The sequence below is a fragment of the Dendrobium catenatum genome, unplaced genomic scaffold (assembly GCF_001605985.2).
Source record: "Dendrobium catenatum unplaced genomic scaffold, ASM160598v2 fragScaff_scaffold_133, whole genome shotgun sequence".
Classification (NCBI taxonomy): domain Eukaryota; kingdom Viridiplantae; phylum Streptophyta; class Magnoliopsida; order Asparagales; family Orchidaceae; genus Dendrobium; species Dendrobium catenatum.
The window spans coordinates 13,138,046-13,155,757 of record NW_021318595.1 but is presented as its reverse complement, the minus strand read 5'-3'; the positions used below and the strand labels follow the sequence as shown (position 1 = coordinate 13,155,757).

At 33.8% G+C, this 17,712-nt stretch overlaps 1 long non-coding RNA gene across 5 annotated transcripts; it reads right to left on the bottom strand.

Moving 5' to 3' along the window:
• Positions 1–3,123: 3,123 nt before the first annotated feature.
• LOC110114877 lies at positions 3,124–13,397 on the bottom strand. Of its 5 annotated transcripts, none has more exons than XR_003702815.1 (7): positions 12,890–13,397; positions 12,312–12,465; positions 7,578–7,702; positions 4,636–4,764; positions 4,418–4,567; positions 4,171–4,301; positions 3,124–3,233 (listed from the first exon to the last, which is right to left on the bottom strand). It is a non-coding gene; the product is annotated as an uncharacterized LOC110114877 (long non-coding RNA). The 5 variants fall into 5 exon arrangements; XR_003702810.1 differs by having other exon boundaries at positions 4,171–4,284; XR_003702813.1 differs by having other exon boundaries at positions 4,171–4,280.
• Positions 13,398–17,712: the final 4,315 nt, after the last annotated feature.

Sequence of the window (17,712 nt, the reverse complement as noted above, 5' to 3'; positions counted from 1 at the left end):
CCATGATGTATAATTAACAAGGCTTAATCATAATATTATTTTTTTTCATAGTTGAAATACACATATAAAGTGTGCTGTGATTAGCTGTTTTATCATTGGAAATATACATAACTAAGGCATCACATTGTTGACAATTTCTTCAAAAATATGCCTCAAGCCTCTCTTTTTTATATTTGAACAAAAATTTAACAAAGTTGTTGTCGGATCCCACGTCCTAGATGAGAAAGTGGAGAATAGTTATAATTAGTCGACAACCAGCATAAAACTTTCGAATAATCATAACATAAATCCGAAAATTTATACAAAATGTATGTGTCAGAAGCAACGTAGTGAACCCAGCAATGATCATCAAATATGAAGATACATAATTTTAAATTATCATTCTGCTCATAAACTAGGACTTAACAAACAAAGAATAATACAAAATTTTGATTGAGACAATATTGATAAAATAATAGAAACCTCAATAGAAGGATAGAGAGAAAAAATTTGTATGGTGGCGCAAGGGTGTTGTAATTCAGTACAACATGCAAAGATATGAAACCTCCCTAACTAGCTTTCAGAGCTATCAATACTTCCAAAAGCAAGCTCAAATATCTGACTGCAATCATCAACAAAATGGACATCAAGGCATTCTTTCACATTATCAAAAAGCTCATTAAAGTCTCTTCTATTTGCAGCGGGGAATATGAATGTCTTTACCTCACCCCTCCTTGCAGCTATAGTCTTCTCCTTAACCTAATTCATTTATGGAAGATACCAATCACAACTATAACAGAGGAAAAAATCATAATAAACATAAACCATTGAGAAACTAGCAAGAGTGTTTCTTAGAAGCAACAAGATAATAAATTGAAGCTTTCTATGTTAATAACTTTCAAGGCCAATGAAGGAGAAGAAAGGAGGCTGAGAAATAAGAGGAAAATGACTTGAAATAAAAAAAATAAATGTAATAGCAAGCATATTAGATGCTGTATTTTTATCATCAATATTGAAAGAATGCATTGACAATTCAAATGTTAAATCAACGGATGTGAAGACATTATAATCAACTAAAGCTCAAGTTCATGTTGCGGAGTATTATTTAGATTACAATAAAATTAAATAAAAATCGATAACCTATCAAACAACCATAAGTACATCTATTAAAGAGGCTTATGGAGCTTATAATGCCCCATTCAGAGAAATTGTTTAGGAGTTATAGCTAGTCACCCTTAACTATATCAATATACATGAAAAGGGGGACTTCAATATCCATAATTAAATTTATCAAATATAGCATTTCAAACTCCGTAGCATTACTGTGCTCACAAACAACAAATTGACATGATAAAATCTATAAGTTTGTGAACTAGCCAATAATTTTGATAGTTAAATTTATAAAATCATGGCATGAGAAAAAAAAATAATTCATCAGAAACTATCAAAAGAAGAAAACTAAAAAACTGAAAACATACCCCACCAATTGGAAGAATCCGTCCAGTCAATGTAACTTCATCAGTCATAGCTAAATCCTTTCTTACTAGCCTCTTTATTATAAGGGAGAGCAATGATGTGATCATGGTGCATCCATCACTCGACCTATCCTTGGGAGTTGCACCAGCACGTACATGCAAATTGAGCTTTGACTTATAATATTAAGTGCACATTTGTCTTCTCCTTCCAACTTACCAGTTCATAAAAGATTGCTGATCAATAACCCAAATTTTCTTATTATGTTGATTATGTACTTTGTAAATTGAGCAGTTAATGTCTTCAAATTTGGTTGATTTTGTGGGTAAAACAGTATTCCATGCTGATAAAATTTATGATCAAACTCCGATGGGAGTTATTATGGGGCTAGCATGGACTGCTTTAGGCGGATCTACATTATATATTGAAATAATGCTAGTTGAACAAGGAGAAGGCAAAGGTGCACTTTATATTATAGGTCAAAGCTCCATTTGCATGTACATACTGGTGTAACGCCCAAGGATGGGTTAACTAATGGCTGCACCATGATCACATCATTACTCTCTCTTGCAATAAAGAGGCCAGTAAGAAAGGATCTAGCCATGACTAGTGAAATTACATTGACTGGACGGATTCTTCCAATTGGTGGGGTCTGTTTCAAATTTTTAGTTCCTTTCATGTGATAGTTTCTAATGAATTACCTTTTTTCCCTCATGCCTTGAGATTATAAATTTAACTATCAATATTGTTGGCTAATTCACAAAATTACAGACTTTATCTTGTCAATTTGTTGTTTATGAGCAGAGTAATGCTATGGAGTCTGAAATGCTTTATTTGATAAATTTAATTATGGATATTAAAGTCTCCATTTTCATGTATGTTGGTATAGTTAAGGGTGACTAGCTACAACATCCTAGACAATTTCTCTGAATGGGACATTATAAGCTCCATAAGCCTCTTTAATAGATGTTTTTATGGATGTTTGATAGGTTATCAATTTTTATTTAATTTTATTGTAATCTAAATAATACATCACAACTTGAACTTGAATTTTAGTTGATTATAATATGTCCACATCCGTTGATTAACATTTGAATTCTCCAAGCATTCTTTTAATATTGATTATAAAAATCCAGCATATAATGTGCTTGTTATTACATTTATTATTTTTTTCCAAGCCATTTTCCTCTTATTTCTCATCCTCCTTTCTTCTCCTTTATTGGCCATGAAAGATATTAACATAGAAAGTTTCAATTTATTATCTTGTTACTTGTAAGAACACTCTTACTAGTTTCTCCATAATTTTTATATATTATGATTTTCTCCTCTGTTATAGTTGTGATTGGTATCTTGCATAAATGAATTAGGTTAAGGAAAAGATTATAGCTGCAAGGAGGGGTGAGGTAAAGACAATCATATTCCCCGCCGCAAATAGAAGAGACTTTGATGAGCTTTCTGATAGATCAACTTCTACAATTTCAACCTTGTAGTTTGGTCAGGGGATAGATCAACTTCTACAATTTCAACCTCCTCCCAAGTTTCACCAATTTGTTCAGGATTAGCAATATTTTTGGATTCTGAAGTAGAAGCAGCATCAACATAGCATCAACATTTTCACTAGATGGATCATTATCTGATTTTTCAAAGCTTAGAGAACCATCTACATCTTCAATAAGATCTTCCTTAGATGGTTCAGTATATTGCTTAACTTTACCAGGCTGAATGCTGGCAGCGGCAGATGTCTCAATTGAAATTGCCTTACGAACTAATTGTAGAGCTATCTGTCAAAATATCAGAGTAATAAGTAGAAAATGGATAACTATTGGGAGTGAAAAAGTATTTCTTACAGCACGAGAACTTCATGATTTATATTGCAGATAGAAGTATAAGTTCATGTTATAGAAACTGGCTTAAGAAGAAAACTGATGGAACAAACTTAAGTAAAAAAGTCATATATTTTAATAATATACTTATTTACTATCTTTTAACATGCTAATCTGTGGAAGGCATCATGACTTACAAGTGGTGGTTCTATAATATATTCAATAGCGAAGTGATTTTAGAGATGAATAATCAGACTTGAGAGATGTGAACCAATTATTCCTAATAATCAAGTAATTACAATGACAAACAATTTCCTAAAATACCTTTTTAATTGCAGATCAATAAGGGAACTTCACAGAAGAATAAAAACAGATTTAACAAAATCATTATGCACAACTACATAGCCCCAAAGCTGAAAATCTGAAATTAACTGAGTGGACAACAAACAAAATAGCTGTTAACAGACAAAATATCACTATGATTGTGCAACCAAAGGAACGAAGTCCACATATAGTTTTAAAATTATATTTCAAAGAAATCCCAAGAAAAAACCTAGATTATTTTCTTGTTCTGATTATTAACTATAGCACAACCTGGATTGAAAAAACTAATACAAATATGAAAGTATGAATCAGTTTTCATCCTTCCTTGGTTAGCAAGTTCAAAATTCTAAATTAAAAAGGCATTCTCTGTGGATTGTTTAAAAAATACATTTCTAACCAGGCAATTATTTTTCAGATCTTTTTTCAAGAACACCATTGCAATTTAAAACTTGCATATTTCAGTAAGAATAAGAATCAAAGGTTGCTTAGAAAAATTAAAACTCAACTTGAGGTCTCAAGTGCTCCAAAGGAATAGAAGGTTCAACCTCTGTCCATGGGACAAGAAACTTACTTTTGAGAGATCGATAGGAACATCTAAATAGTGATCAAGGAAGTTCATATTTTGTTCAGGATCAAGAAGCTCCAACAGAGCACTTGCTGGATCACCAGCATGCCCTCTGCCTAACTGCAAAAATGGGAAATCTAAAATAACTTACAGAAACATAAATAATAATCAATAGAGGCATGGTTTCAAAAGAACAATGGTTCTAATGAATAACGATTAAATGTCAAAATAATTGTATAGGCTGTCACAATACCTTATCAATTTAGTCAATTAGAACAAGAGGATTAGCTGTTCCAACACTTTTCAAGCATTGGACAACTTTTCCTGGCATTGCACCAATGTAGGTTCGACGATGGCCCTGAAAAAATTGAATCATTCAAATTAACTCCATTTAAATGGTTTCCTAAGTTGCACAATAAAGCTTTTAAAGTTCAACAATCACCAATGCAGGATAAAGACAGATATTTGTACCTTGATTTCAGCAACATCAGCCAAGCCTCCCACTGAAAACCTATAAAATTTGCGGTTCAGAGCACGTGCAATTGAATGCCCAATACTAGTTTTACCAACTCCAGGAGGACCGGAAAGACATGATTTTCCCTGTGCCCATTAAATGTAAATTAAAGCCATATCGATGTGCTCATAAATCTGGAGATTCTCCTTAATAAGTACAATAATTCAGCACCAGAAAACAGTATATTTCAATTTTTGGAAAGTTAAATTATTTGCATATTGAAGGGAAAGAATTGAAAAGAACTACATCTTTACTCAATTGTCATCATATATGTGCCTATAATTAGGCAAGGGAATAAAACATTAAACGCAAGTATAATAAAGGAGAATATCCTCAATGATGAAAAAATGTAATATAAATAGTGTAGAATCCTACAATAAATAATTAGTTGATATGATAATTTTTATATCATCTTTTAAGGTGGCATAAAAGATGTCAACTTGAATTTAAAAATAATTGTCACCAAGGATGTAGTCCAATGTTTTTTTGCCCAAAGATAGCAAGTGTAAAAAGAAGATGTAATTTATTTCTTAAAATGATAGTAGTGTGAATCGAATGCAACGAGATCTGTATCAAAGAATGTCACGACCTGACCCATGTACTCGATCTAACGAGGCGGCTACGAAAAGTCGGACGATAAAATTTCTTAAACAATATATTACTTCACTTGTACTAAAGAGCCACTAAACACAAAAGTAAATTACCTGTTGTCATTTGCACGTCGACTTCTGTAAACATGTTCTTCTCTTTCAATCATTTCTTCTTTAGGAACTTACGACTTACCTGAAACATTTAAACTCGTGGTTTCAATTTACTAAGTAAACTCAGTGGGTAACTATATAAATTAATCATTATAAATATAGATTAATATATATTCTATCCTTTCCTAACCTTGTTTATTTTGTTTCATTAACTTACACTTCTTCGGATATTTTCATTTATATCAATTTAAAACATTTTGTTATCTTTAATATTTCATTTATATTTCCTTTTCCCATTTGATTTGCACAGGAGCACCGTCTCAAAGTACCCAAAGGTACAATATTTTCCATTTGATTACCTTTTTCATTTCAATAGCATTTTCCTTTTCCTTTTTAGTGCACGAGTACGGCGTCCCCAGCCAGTACCATAAGGGAGTGAACTATTGTCGTTTTCAATACCTTTTCCTTTATTCTCTTTTCTTTTCTTTTCTCATTTTCATCCTTATTGTTACCATTTCATACAACATATCTTACATATATCTCTATAATTATTAATTTTCATTTTCATAAACTTTTAAACATTCATAACAGATGAATTCGTTCTTAAGACTATAAAATCATAAGAATTTGTCTTCAACATTTTATAGTACAAAAATTTAATCAATTTCTAAAAAATTGAAATCATGAATAAAACATAAAATAATATAATTTATCCACTTTGAACTTTTCAGGTCTTCGATGCTTGATCTACTCTTGAATCAATTTCTCTTCTTGTTGAATCCTCACGGGATCAACACTTACGATTTGATCTTTCACTTTCTAAAACCCTAAATTCAAACAATAACTTCTATAAAAAATACTAAATATCATTAAAACTGAATTGGAAGAAATTCACTTACAATTTCGAATGTAAACATCTCAAACTCTCAAAATCATTCTTCTCACAAATTCCTTTTTTTTTTCTTCGCTTCAATACCTTCCTTATCTTTCAAGAAACATATCATTCACTTTGAATGAAGTAAAGGAAGGAAATTTATACGAGAAATCCGAAAGAAAATCAACAAACCTTTTCCCTTTTCTTTCCTCGCCAGTTCTTCCCTTCGTTGCAAATTCTCCCAAACATTTGCTTCTATAACAATAAGAACGAGGAGTTGTTAAATCTTACCCTTCAACGCGTTCGTTTGCTAAAATTGGCAAAAGAAAATCTCCCCAAGCATTTGCGCGAAGATTCGGTCGTCCGCCCCCCTTCCGCGCTCTGTTTCGCGAAACAGCCAGTACCGACCCCTTTTGGGGTCGCGGCTATTAAATGGCGGGTTGGCCGGTTCGGTTGAACCGGCCACCCAACGGTTCATTACAAAGAAGGCATAGAAAAGATACTTAAACAAATGTATGATAGAGAGTGTCAACTAAGAATATAAATAGAATGTAGAGGTGAATAGAAATAGCCAAATATAGAGGCAAAGTGCCTTTAATGGTCAGTGAGTGAAGATGACATCTAGCTCCCAGATCATGATTGAAAGATGATTAGGTAAAGAATTTTATGTAGTATTTTGGTCAGAAAATGAATCCATGTATGAATAGAGCAAGAGGGTGAGTTTTTAGCTCATGTCAATGTAGTGCGAACAATGTTGCAACCATTAGAGAACATCTTGTTCCAGATGAAGATGAGAATTTCATAAAGTGGGAAGCCAATAGAGCTCAGATATGTCATAGTCAGAGCCAAGTGTGAGAGCATATCAATGGAGATTATTAGTTCAAAGAATACGACGTCAACAAGAAGGTGCTTAAAGAAGATTAGGAGTATTCTATGCTATGACACTAACAGCATGTTGAAGAGAGAATTCGAAAAGGCTATAACTTACCTCAAATGTCTTCATGGTACAATTATATATGTATTTATATAGGTAAGAGAAGAGAATGATGAAAGAGAATATCCCAATAATGATGAAATATGATAATAATAAATTTTTGAAAATTTCTGCAATAAATAGTTAGCACATGTGATAATTTAAAAATGACAAAAAACACAGTGAAAAAAGAGAGGCTAGTAATAGTTTATAAATCTAAACATAAGCATACTAAAAATTTTATAATCTCTAACACATACAAAAATATGTTGAAAGTATTTTTATTGAGTTAGATCAAAGTTAAACAAATAGCATATATTCACGAAACTAAGGAAGAACATCCTTGCTAACCATTTGAGGTTCCTCTCAATTTTCCAACAGCTATAAATTCCAGAATTCTTTCCTTCACCTCAGACAAGCCATAATGGTCCTCATCTAAAATCTTTTGTGCATTATGAACGTCAAAGTTTTCATCGCTGCAATCAAAAGGAAATTTATATACTTATGTTACTTGGTACTCCGAAAAGGGAATTCATAAGATAATTGCATGATGTTATTCAACAAAAGAAGAAACATTAAAATAAATTACATTAAGAAACTATATACAAATCATAGTAGTTGGATGAAACTAAATTTCCAACACTATCAAGAGTGATAGCAAATAGTAGGAAGAGGGAGGAAGACTTCTGAAGAAAAGAATTCTGAAAGAGAAAAATGTAGGAAGAAAATGGAATAGTAAAAATTGGGTTACTCTATCACCTCAAGTTGATGAAGAGAGCCTGAGGCTAGCTTTATAAAATTAGATTCTCATCACCTTGACAACTAGTTCACAACTCCATATCTGGTCACATCTACAGTAAGATCTCCATAATTCCACAGATGCTAAGGAATATTTAAGGCTAGCACTACTAACAAGTGGCCATGATTCTCATGACCTTCAGCAAACACATAACCTAGCCAAATTTACAGTGCAAGTATCTGAATTCTCCAATAGCAAGGAAAATAGTGTGGTTTTAGGAAAAAAAAAATAAGTAATCCAACGAATGCAATTAACTCAAAATTTCTTGGAAGGCACTCTAATTAATTTAACTTATCTGCAAGCTTTACGTGGCATATAATTTAGATATCTACACATTCAAGGGACAAATCAAGGCCCCAACTAAAAGCTGCGGCAAGGAAAAGATAGTCAGCTCTCCTCACAGTGATAACACAAAGGGCAAAAATAATATGCATTCAAAGCAGTGACAAATAAAATAGTTATTGCAGGTATTGTCAACTTTTCAAGACCATGATATACAAATTGTTTGTACATGCATCTAATCATGATACATCACAAGGAGAGATCATAATATTGGCTCATGAAAAATGGAACGTCAGCATAAATCCCGCTTTGCAGACGTAGGATTTCATTTCTCTTAAGACAGATTGTAATTAACCAATTTTTTCATGAGGGTAGTATCAGGGTTTAGTTAGATCTGAGTCCTTACTTTCCATGAGCGCAAACACTCATAGTTAATTACCCTTCATAACACATAAGAGAGAACCCTCGATTAAGGATGAATAATTTTAAATATTTTAGTCTCAATTGTGGGGAAAAATGGAAATAAACCCGATCAAGATTCCATGGTTCCATCATCCTGGGTATACCAAAAGTTTCAGTCTACCAACACTAATAATCATTGACTATAGTGTCTAAGGAATTTGATTAATAGTCAATAGTTGCCTCCTCTTAAGGATCCTAAGTAGACTGAGATGGTCACATGTGAATTTTAGTTTTATTGAGTTTTGGGGTTTATAAATTCCTTTAGAAGTTACCCAAATATTTGAATTAAAGTGGGTCTTACGACTTCTCTTGGAAGTAGCCCTTTGGTTTGAATTTGGGTTGGGGCTTATGACTTTCATTGAAAATATCTCAAAAATCAGGTCTTATGACTTCGACTAGTAGTGGCATATTGGGTCTTACAACCTAGCCCCATTAGCTAAGATACTCATTAATTTTGAATTTGGTTAACAGGTTTTACGACTCCCTTAGAAGTTGTTTGTAGGTTTAATTTGGAGCTGAACTTACGGCTCTGCTAATGAGTTACCCAAAGATGGGTCTTACAACCTAGCTCTGCAACAACACTGTTAAAATATCAATGTCTTATAGGCAAACTCATCTAGCTCTCTCTAGCTCGTTCAAATATTAGGATCCATATTAGTATTACACATCAATGCTAAACAACCCCACTAAAGGCCACGTGAAAATTATTAATCACATTCTAAGGTATCTGAAAATGACACCAAAAAAGGGCCAACTTTATAAAAGCCATCCAACAAGAATATTAAAATTTTCACAAATGTTGATTGGGCTACCAAAGATCCACCAATTGTTATAATGTATATATGTATGGGGAAATTTAGCTACATTGTGAAGTAAAAAAATAATATTTGGTCTCAAGAAGTAACATTGAAGTTGAATATAGGATAGTGGCACTTGATATTTACCAAAAAAGGTGGTTACTTGTACATATAGAGATATACCACATTAAATTATATTCCAAAAAAACTCTCAAACTGCAAATATTCCCAGCAAAGTTTTACCCAAAATAAATTTTGCCAGCTTGAGAGAGTGTTGAAATAATATTGAGTATAAGGCATCATGACCAACATCTTTTCATCAACAACAACCTAGCAAATTTGTGGACAATAGTTTTCCATCTAAAGTAATCCAACAATTTGTAGATAACACCATTCCATCTAAACCAATCCAACAAGTTGTAGATAATAACTTTCAATCTTAAGCGGCATTCCAATTATGTTGGGCAGGTAACACTAGATTATATAATAAAGGTATACACTTGTTTCTTTATTTGATAGTTATTTATCTACTTATTTATGTACATCTCATTTTATTTTACAACACCAGCAACAACATCAAGCCTTTATTCCACTGTGGGGTTGCCTACAATGAATCTTTCTTCTCCATTGTATCATGTTAAGAGTCAATTTCTCATTTAAATCTAAAAAAATAGGTCATTTCTAATACTTTCTAACCAAGTATTTTTAGGTATATTTCAATCACTCTTAACATAGGCCAAATTTAATACATCTACTCTCCCAACCGGGTCATCAGAAGGCCAATGTCTTATATGACCAAACCATCTAAGGAGACTCTCTCTAATCTTATCTTCCACTGGAGCTACTCCAACATTTTCACATATATACTTGTTTCACATTCTATCTCTAAGAGTAAAGCCACTCATCCACCAGAGCATCCTCATCTCTGCAACAATTAACTTAATTGTATGTTGCTCTTTTAAAAGCCAACATTTTGTGCTATAAATCATTGTAGGTCTCACCATCATCTTATAAAATTTTCACTTAAGTTTGAGGGGTACTTTTCTATCACACAATAAGCACAATGCATTCCTCCACTTCAACAATCCAACTTGAATTCTACTAAAAATATCCCCATCTATTTCACCATCACTCTGAGCAATAGACCCGAGATATCTAAAATGTATACTCCTATTAATGACTTGATCGACCAAAGTCGCAATCCCCTCATTAGATCTATTACTACAAAAATTACACTCCATGTATTCAGTTTTAGATCTACTTAGACGAAAACCTTTAGACTCTAAGATTGACCTTCATATTACAAGTTTATCATCAACTCTCTCTCTAGTCTTATCAACAAGAAGAATATCATAAGCAAAAATCATACACCAGGGAAAATCCTCTCGCAAGTGTCTAGTAAGAACATTCATGACTAGAGCAAAAAGTTAAAGGCTTAGGCTTCGTTTGATTCGGTTTATGCTTTCATAAAAATGAGTTTTAGAAAAGGAGGTTGAGAAAAAGCCGTTCAATAAAATGGAGTTTCAATAATGAGATATGTTTGACTAATATTTTTAAAAGTGCTTATTAATACTTGAAAGTAATTTTAAATTGTTTGTTTAGGAGTTTTGCTTTTGAGATTTATTATTTAATACTTGAAAGTAATTTTAAATTGTTTGTTTAGTTGTTTTGCTTTTGAGATTTTATTATAAAAGACATTTTGTGACCGAAACTCCGTTTTGTGACCGAAGAAGCAGATACGAAAAGAATTTTGTAACCGCCGAAAAAATGATGTTTATTAAAAAGGAATTATTGTTAAGCTTTGATTCCAAACAGTAAATACTAATTGATTTCGGCTTATTCAAACGGAAACGGAGAAAAAAAGCCTAATCAAACGAGGCCTTAAAGTTGATCCTTGGTATTTTATTTTTTACACATAACGAAAAATAAAATTCAATTACACAATCTCTCATTTATTACTCTCTTATCTTCTCATTCTAATTTTCAAAATAACAATAAATATGAAATGTTACACACAAACTGAGGCTATGGCCTTGAAACAATAGTCAATAATTCTAAATTTAATCCCCAGAACATTTGCTTTTAAGGAGTCAACAAAATCCATTAAAAGAAAGGTAGCCAATTAAAGTGGCAGAACAAAAATACATGCATCAATATAACCTGAGATCCGTTCCATCTCCAACCACCCACCCTATACAATACTGACACACCGAGATAAAGAAGCACCTACTTCCGAGCCATTCCAAAACATATGGGGCTAAAGTCAAATAAGGATCCAAACACTTTTGAACGAGTTCTCAGTTCTCACTTTTCAGCCTGCACATCAAGCCTAGTTGAACCCACTTCCATTTCTAATACAGAACCGATCAAACCCATAGTCAACAAAACAGAATAAAAGTTCTCTCTATTTTGGGATCGACCAACACCTCACAAACCCACCTCTCCACCATAAGGAAATTCTCCATGCTGATTTCCTGACTTATACCCAACAATATGTAAAGCAAAGTTGATAGGCATCCTATTTTTCGTTTCATGTAAAGACAGCCTTTTTTGTTATATCAGAGAATGGAGAACATATATGATTTTCATCTGTGCAGCAAAGCCTTATTAATGTTTATCTTCTAAAGTAAAATTTGAAACCAAGAATGAAGAAATTTCCGAAAGGTATATACTTAATTATGCAGGGAAAAATTAGAGCATAATTATAAAAATGAAATTTTCCGATTCACTGAAAAATGTTCTTACATCTAGTTCTTCAAGCACTTGCTGGCAAAGTAACTTGTTGGCCATCGATAAAGCAGCACCAAAATCTGCTAGCCTTCCATATGTAAATTCACCAATGTACAAGGAATGCCAAGAAGACTTTTTGTTAGGTACAGCAGCTGAATCACAACTTTATCTAGTGAAACAGAAAATTAACTAAGCATGGCAACAGATAAAACACTAGAATCACTTATATACCACTAAGAAGAGATTGAAAGTGCAGGAAGAAAGTGTTCCAGTCAAAGTCACAACAAAATAGTAAAATTTTCAAACGAACATTGCTTTTTTTTGTATATATTTTTCCTCCATAAAAACAGTAAAAAAGCCATCGAAATGATGTTGATTAAATAACAACTTTATTAATGGCATTCAAGTTCTATTTTGATGTAATCAAGATTTTCGGCAAACTTGTCAGCATCTGCTATGTTCAAGTAAAATAGCATTCAACCAAGTACATTGCATTTGACAACGCTGTGATCTGAATAACATTGAACAAGAAAACCAGGAAAAATACAGTATTAAAGAGTAAAAAGCAGCACAATTAAAGACATGCAACATACCCGAGGATATGTTTTAGCGTACTCTCTTCAAACTGAACTTATCTTTAAAACATCTCTTAATGTTGAAATAACTTCAAAAACTAGGTCGCTTTTATCACACATCATCTTTGTTATAGGGCAATTCCTGAAACATAACAAGCTTCATTGATAAGACGACGATGACGACAACAACAATAAGCCTTTATCCCATTATGTGGGGTTAGCTACATGAATCATTTTTCTCCATTGTATCTTATTAACAGTCAAATTCTCATTTTAATCTAATAAAAAAAATGTCATCATTAACACTTCCTAACCAAGTCTTTTTAGGTCTACCTCTACCTTTCTTCATCTTTACAGCAACAACAACAACAATATCAAGCCCTTATCCAACTACATGGGGTCGGTCACATGAATCTTTTTTCTCCATTGTGTCTTGTTAAGAGTCAAATCCTCATTTAAATCTAATAAAAAAAGGTAGTTTCTAATATTTTCTAACCAAGTCTTTTTAGGTATGCCTCTATCTTTCTTAACATAAGCCAATCTAATACATATACTCTCCTAAATAGGTCATCAGAAGGTTGATGTTTTATTTGACCAAATCATCTAAGGTGACTCTCTCTAATCTTATTTGTCACTAGAGTTACCAACCTTTCATGTATATGCTCGTTTCACATTGTCTCTAAGAGTAAAGCCACTCATCCACTTGAGCATCCTCGTCCCTACAACACTTAACTTAGTTTTATGCTTCTCTTTCAATGGCTAATATGTTGCACCATAAAGCATTGCAAATCTCACCACCATCTTATAAAATTTTCCCTTGAATTTGAGTGGTACTTTTCTATCACACAACAAGTTGATGCAGTCCTCCACTTCAGCAATTCATGGACGGAAGCTTCATTGATTAGAGAATTTCAGAAATTAAAATAATACATGGACAATATTCATTAAGTATCATTCACAAAATATGGTACAACCAAAATGGTGAATTAAAAACATATTATCCCAAACAGCAACTAGGTGAGACAAGGCAAAAAATCAACAAAAACGAAATTACAAATGCGTTTAATGAAAGAATCAAGATCCTATGTCAATCTGTGGAGAACTTACGTCAAGCTGAGAAGGGAAAGCAATTAACAAGCATATCTGGAAAAATAGTTACATTGCATGCATGAAGAGGATCATTCTATCGTTAACATAAATATATCTCATATTAACAGTATCTTCTACACAAGACAGAACCCGTTGACAGAATCCTCTACGCATGAGAGACAGAGCTCATTCTAACAAACATCTTAAAACGAAATGATTAGACAACTTAAACTCAGAGAACTGAAACAGAGACCATTTTCACTGGAAATAATAAAGGAAAAAAAAAAAAAACAGGGAGGTATATATTGGGCAGGCAGAGAAGGGCGGAGTGGCTGTGGATAATAAAAGGAGAGTTGGGGGGGGGGGTGTTCAGTGAGAGAGAAAAAGAGAGACCTGAGCCAGGGTACCAATGTCATGTAGGCGGTTAAACAATTCTTGACCCTTGAATTCATAGATGCTTTTCCCAGTTTCTGTACCAGACACCAGACTAGGGTCAGTTCCAGGCTCATCCTTGAAAAGAAAAGCACCCGCATATGTAACTGGTCTTTTACAGTTGTCCGCCAAAGCTGACAGAAGTTTAGAATCCTAGACAAAAGAAAAAATAGAGAAATTACAAACTGTCCTCCATGAAGTATTGAAGCAAGCACAAAGAGAACCTGCACTATGAGGTCACAATCATTAGCAAACTAGGAAAATAGATAGGGTTTATGCTAGCTTAAAAGGGATCAGTTGGTATTACCCTTGAAAGAAGTTGGTATTACCTATATTTTATAGTGTGGTGAGGCGTTCAACTCCCTGATGCAAATAAAAATTAGGAAAAGCCCCTAATTTTTGCAAGCAAAAAGAAGACTTCCTAGGAAAGTAAAAAATACACAATAATATTCAAAAACACATCTTTTATGGCATATAGCGACGAGTACAACATAACTTTGACAACATGAAATGACACTTACAAACTTTTAAAATAAAACAAACATAAAAGACACCTAAAGGAGCTCTTCTTTACTTGAGACGAAAGATACAGATGGCGTCGAACTTGCCGAAAAAAGAAAGAGGTTAGAAGCCGAGATAAAGTAGAGGACAAACTCGCAAGCTTTCCTAGAAGAAGAGAGAAATGAAACAACCTCGCAAGCTTTTCCAAGAAAACCCGCAGGTTTTGGCTTCCAAAAATCAATTACATAACACACTTTTTTATTACAAAAACATCATATATATATATAGGAAAAAAGAGCAGCCAAACAACCTCCATTTAAACCAATTAAAAGGGAAAAATGAAAGGCCAAAAAATCTGTCCAGAAAAATCACCCAAACAGCCACAAAAGAGGCTAGCATTCATTTTCAAAAAAGCACCCGAACAGCCACACAGAAACTGGGTAAAGCAGCCAGGGGAGAAACCGAAGGGGCAGCACAGGGAACCGGAACCAGCACCCAAAAAGGGAGAAATAACCAGCCACAGGAAACAACACCATGAAGAAATCGAGGGGACACAGAGAAAAGGAAAAGGCAAAGATCCAACTCCACTTAATGAGCTAACAAGAGGAATAGCTTTTCAAATAAATGAGCTAAACTTCAGCTCATGTATTTATAAGCTAGAACCATGTAGCTTCCAAAGAACGCAGCCCAAACCCGAGCAGCCAAGGCCCAACCCGAGAAGCAGCCAGTAGCCCAAAGACCAAAAAACCCAAGATATTTTGACCCCCCCCCCCCCCCCCCCCCCCCCCCCCCCCGTTGCCTACATCACTCCCACACATGTTGGATGATTAAGAAAAAAATAAGGGAATTTACAAAACATAAACCCTTATAACTATTGCAAAAATGTATTAAGAACCGCTTCTTTATTTCATAGTTCAATTTTCAAAGTCTAAAACGGGCATGTCACAATGTTGTAAGCAAAGAATCTTTTTCATATATTCTTATATAGAAAATATGATAACATAAAATTACTTTGACTAGAGAATCCTTCCTGTAATCGAGAAAATATGGTCTACATGCAAGGTCTTACTTATCTGGGTTAATATGCTATTTCAGATGAGAATTTTATGTAAAAATTAAACGGCACTGCACACTAAGTCTATGAAAAAATGTAACTGATTAATACAAAAATCATAAAAATATTAAAGTATGAGTTCAATCTTTGTAAATTATAAAGGTTATATAAGTCTTCAAAGGTATAATCCTACGATCATAAGGTTGAAGCAACTTTAATATTCAAAAAATATGGGATATTAAATTAGATGATCAAATTGAGGAATCTTCATTATTAAGGATAAATGGCACATAACTCAAAAGCATTTACTGTACACAGCACATTCTAGGCATAATATGATCACATAATGATTATGCGTTAAGGATATCAAACTTAACAACAAGAAAAGGACAAATAGCAGTGAACTTTTGAAAAGATGCACTGAACAGGTTTCAAACCCATTTTGAATTAAGATCAGCCATCATTGAAGTAATTAGATATAATCTCTCAAACTATGAAAAATGACTGAACCCTCAAACATGCCCAAAATAACTTCTATGGTTTGCCTCACTTTCCGACTCTTAGAAGCATTCCTTTTGAGATAAAATAGTCATAAAGGTCCACAAGTTACTATTTCGGTTTATAATTCTAGTGTTGCTCACTGTCATGAATTACAAGTAAATTTTCAGAGGTACTTTGAGGTTTAGTCTGACTATATCATGTTATAATGGCATGCTTTTGAAAAATATGAATAAATTAGAAGGGATGTGTATTGTGCTCTCATGCTCTTAAGCAATCCAATTCGTTGAAATCACAAAATGGTGACTTCTATAGGTAGCAATCATATACTCATATATGCTTATATATGTAACTATCAGATACCTGACAGGTTCCAACCAAGAGACCCAGCTAAAGCGAACATGTCACCAAAGAGAGGAACTCACTTGAAGGGAACAAAACCTCGAAGCAAGTTGGCTAGTACCAGTTTGTAGCTCCAAGATCACTCTCCCTCAAAGGGATCATAACATGAAGATTTGTCTTGCTAGGCCAGATGAAGGGGTGATCGTCCTCGGCAAGTCCCATTAGAGGACATATCCTTACCAATCTAAGCCTTGAAGACCACTTGCCTCAATAGGGATTGCTCATCCATAACAACTATACATAGTCAAGGCCAACCGCCTATCACTAACATCTTTGGTCCAACTACAGGATTTGCACACCTCAGAAACCCTTAGCTATAACTCCGTAGGTTTAGTCAGTTCTCGGTTCACAGCTATTACCATCCAAGGACCAATATACTACGATAGTTGATTTCATCACTATGGTCACACCGACCATCTACACGCAAATTTGGGCGGCGTCTCCTCAACACCTTCAAGGCCATCATCTCAACTTATCATATTGCGGTCAAATTCCCAACCGGAGATCAAGCCTTGACATATAAGTCATCAACCACCGGGTTGAGGGAGTAGAGTTATGATGCGGGCAAACATCCAGGGGATGGGGGGACCCGAGGACCTCTGCCCACACAGAGTAGACCCGACTAAAAGAAAAGAGCTCCTACGTAATAAAACGAACAAACTCTTACATTTCAAATAAAAGAAAGACTTAGAAATCAAAAGACTTACAAAAAAAAAAACTTAAAAACTTTGAACTCTTCCTAAACTTGACTCTAATAAAGGACACCCTAAACTTGTTTTACTTAAAGAAGAAGGATACAGATGGGGTGATCACTTGCGGAGAGACAAAAGAGGTTAGAAGCCGAGAGAATGGTGGAAAGAGCTCG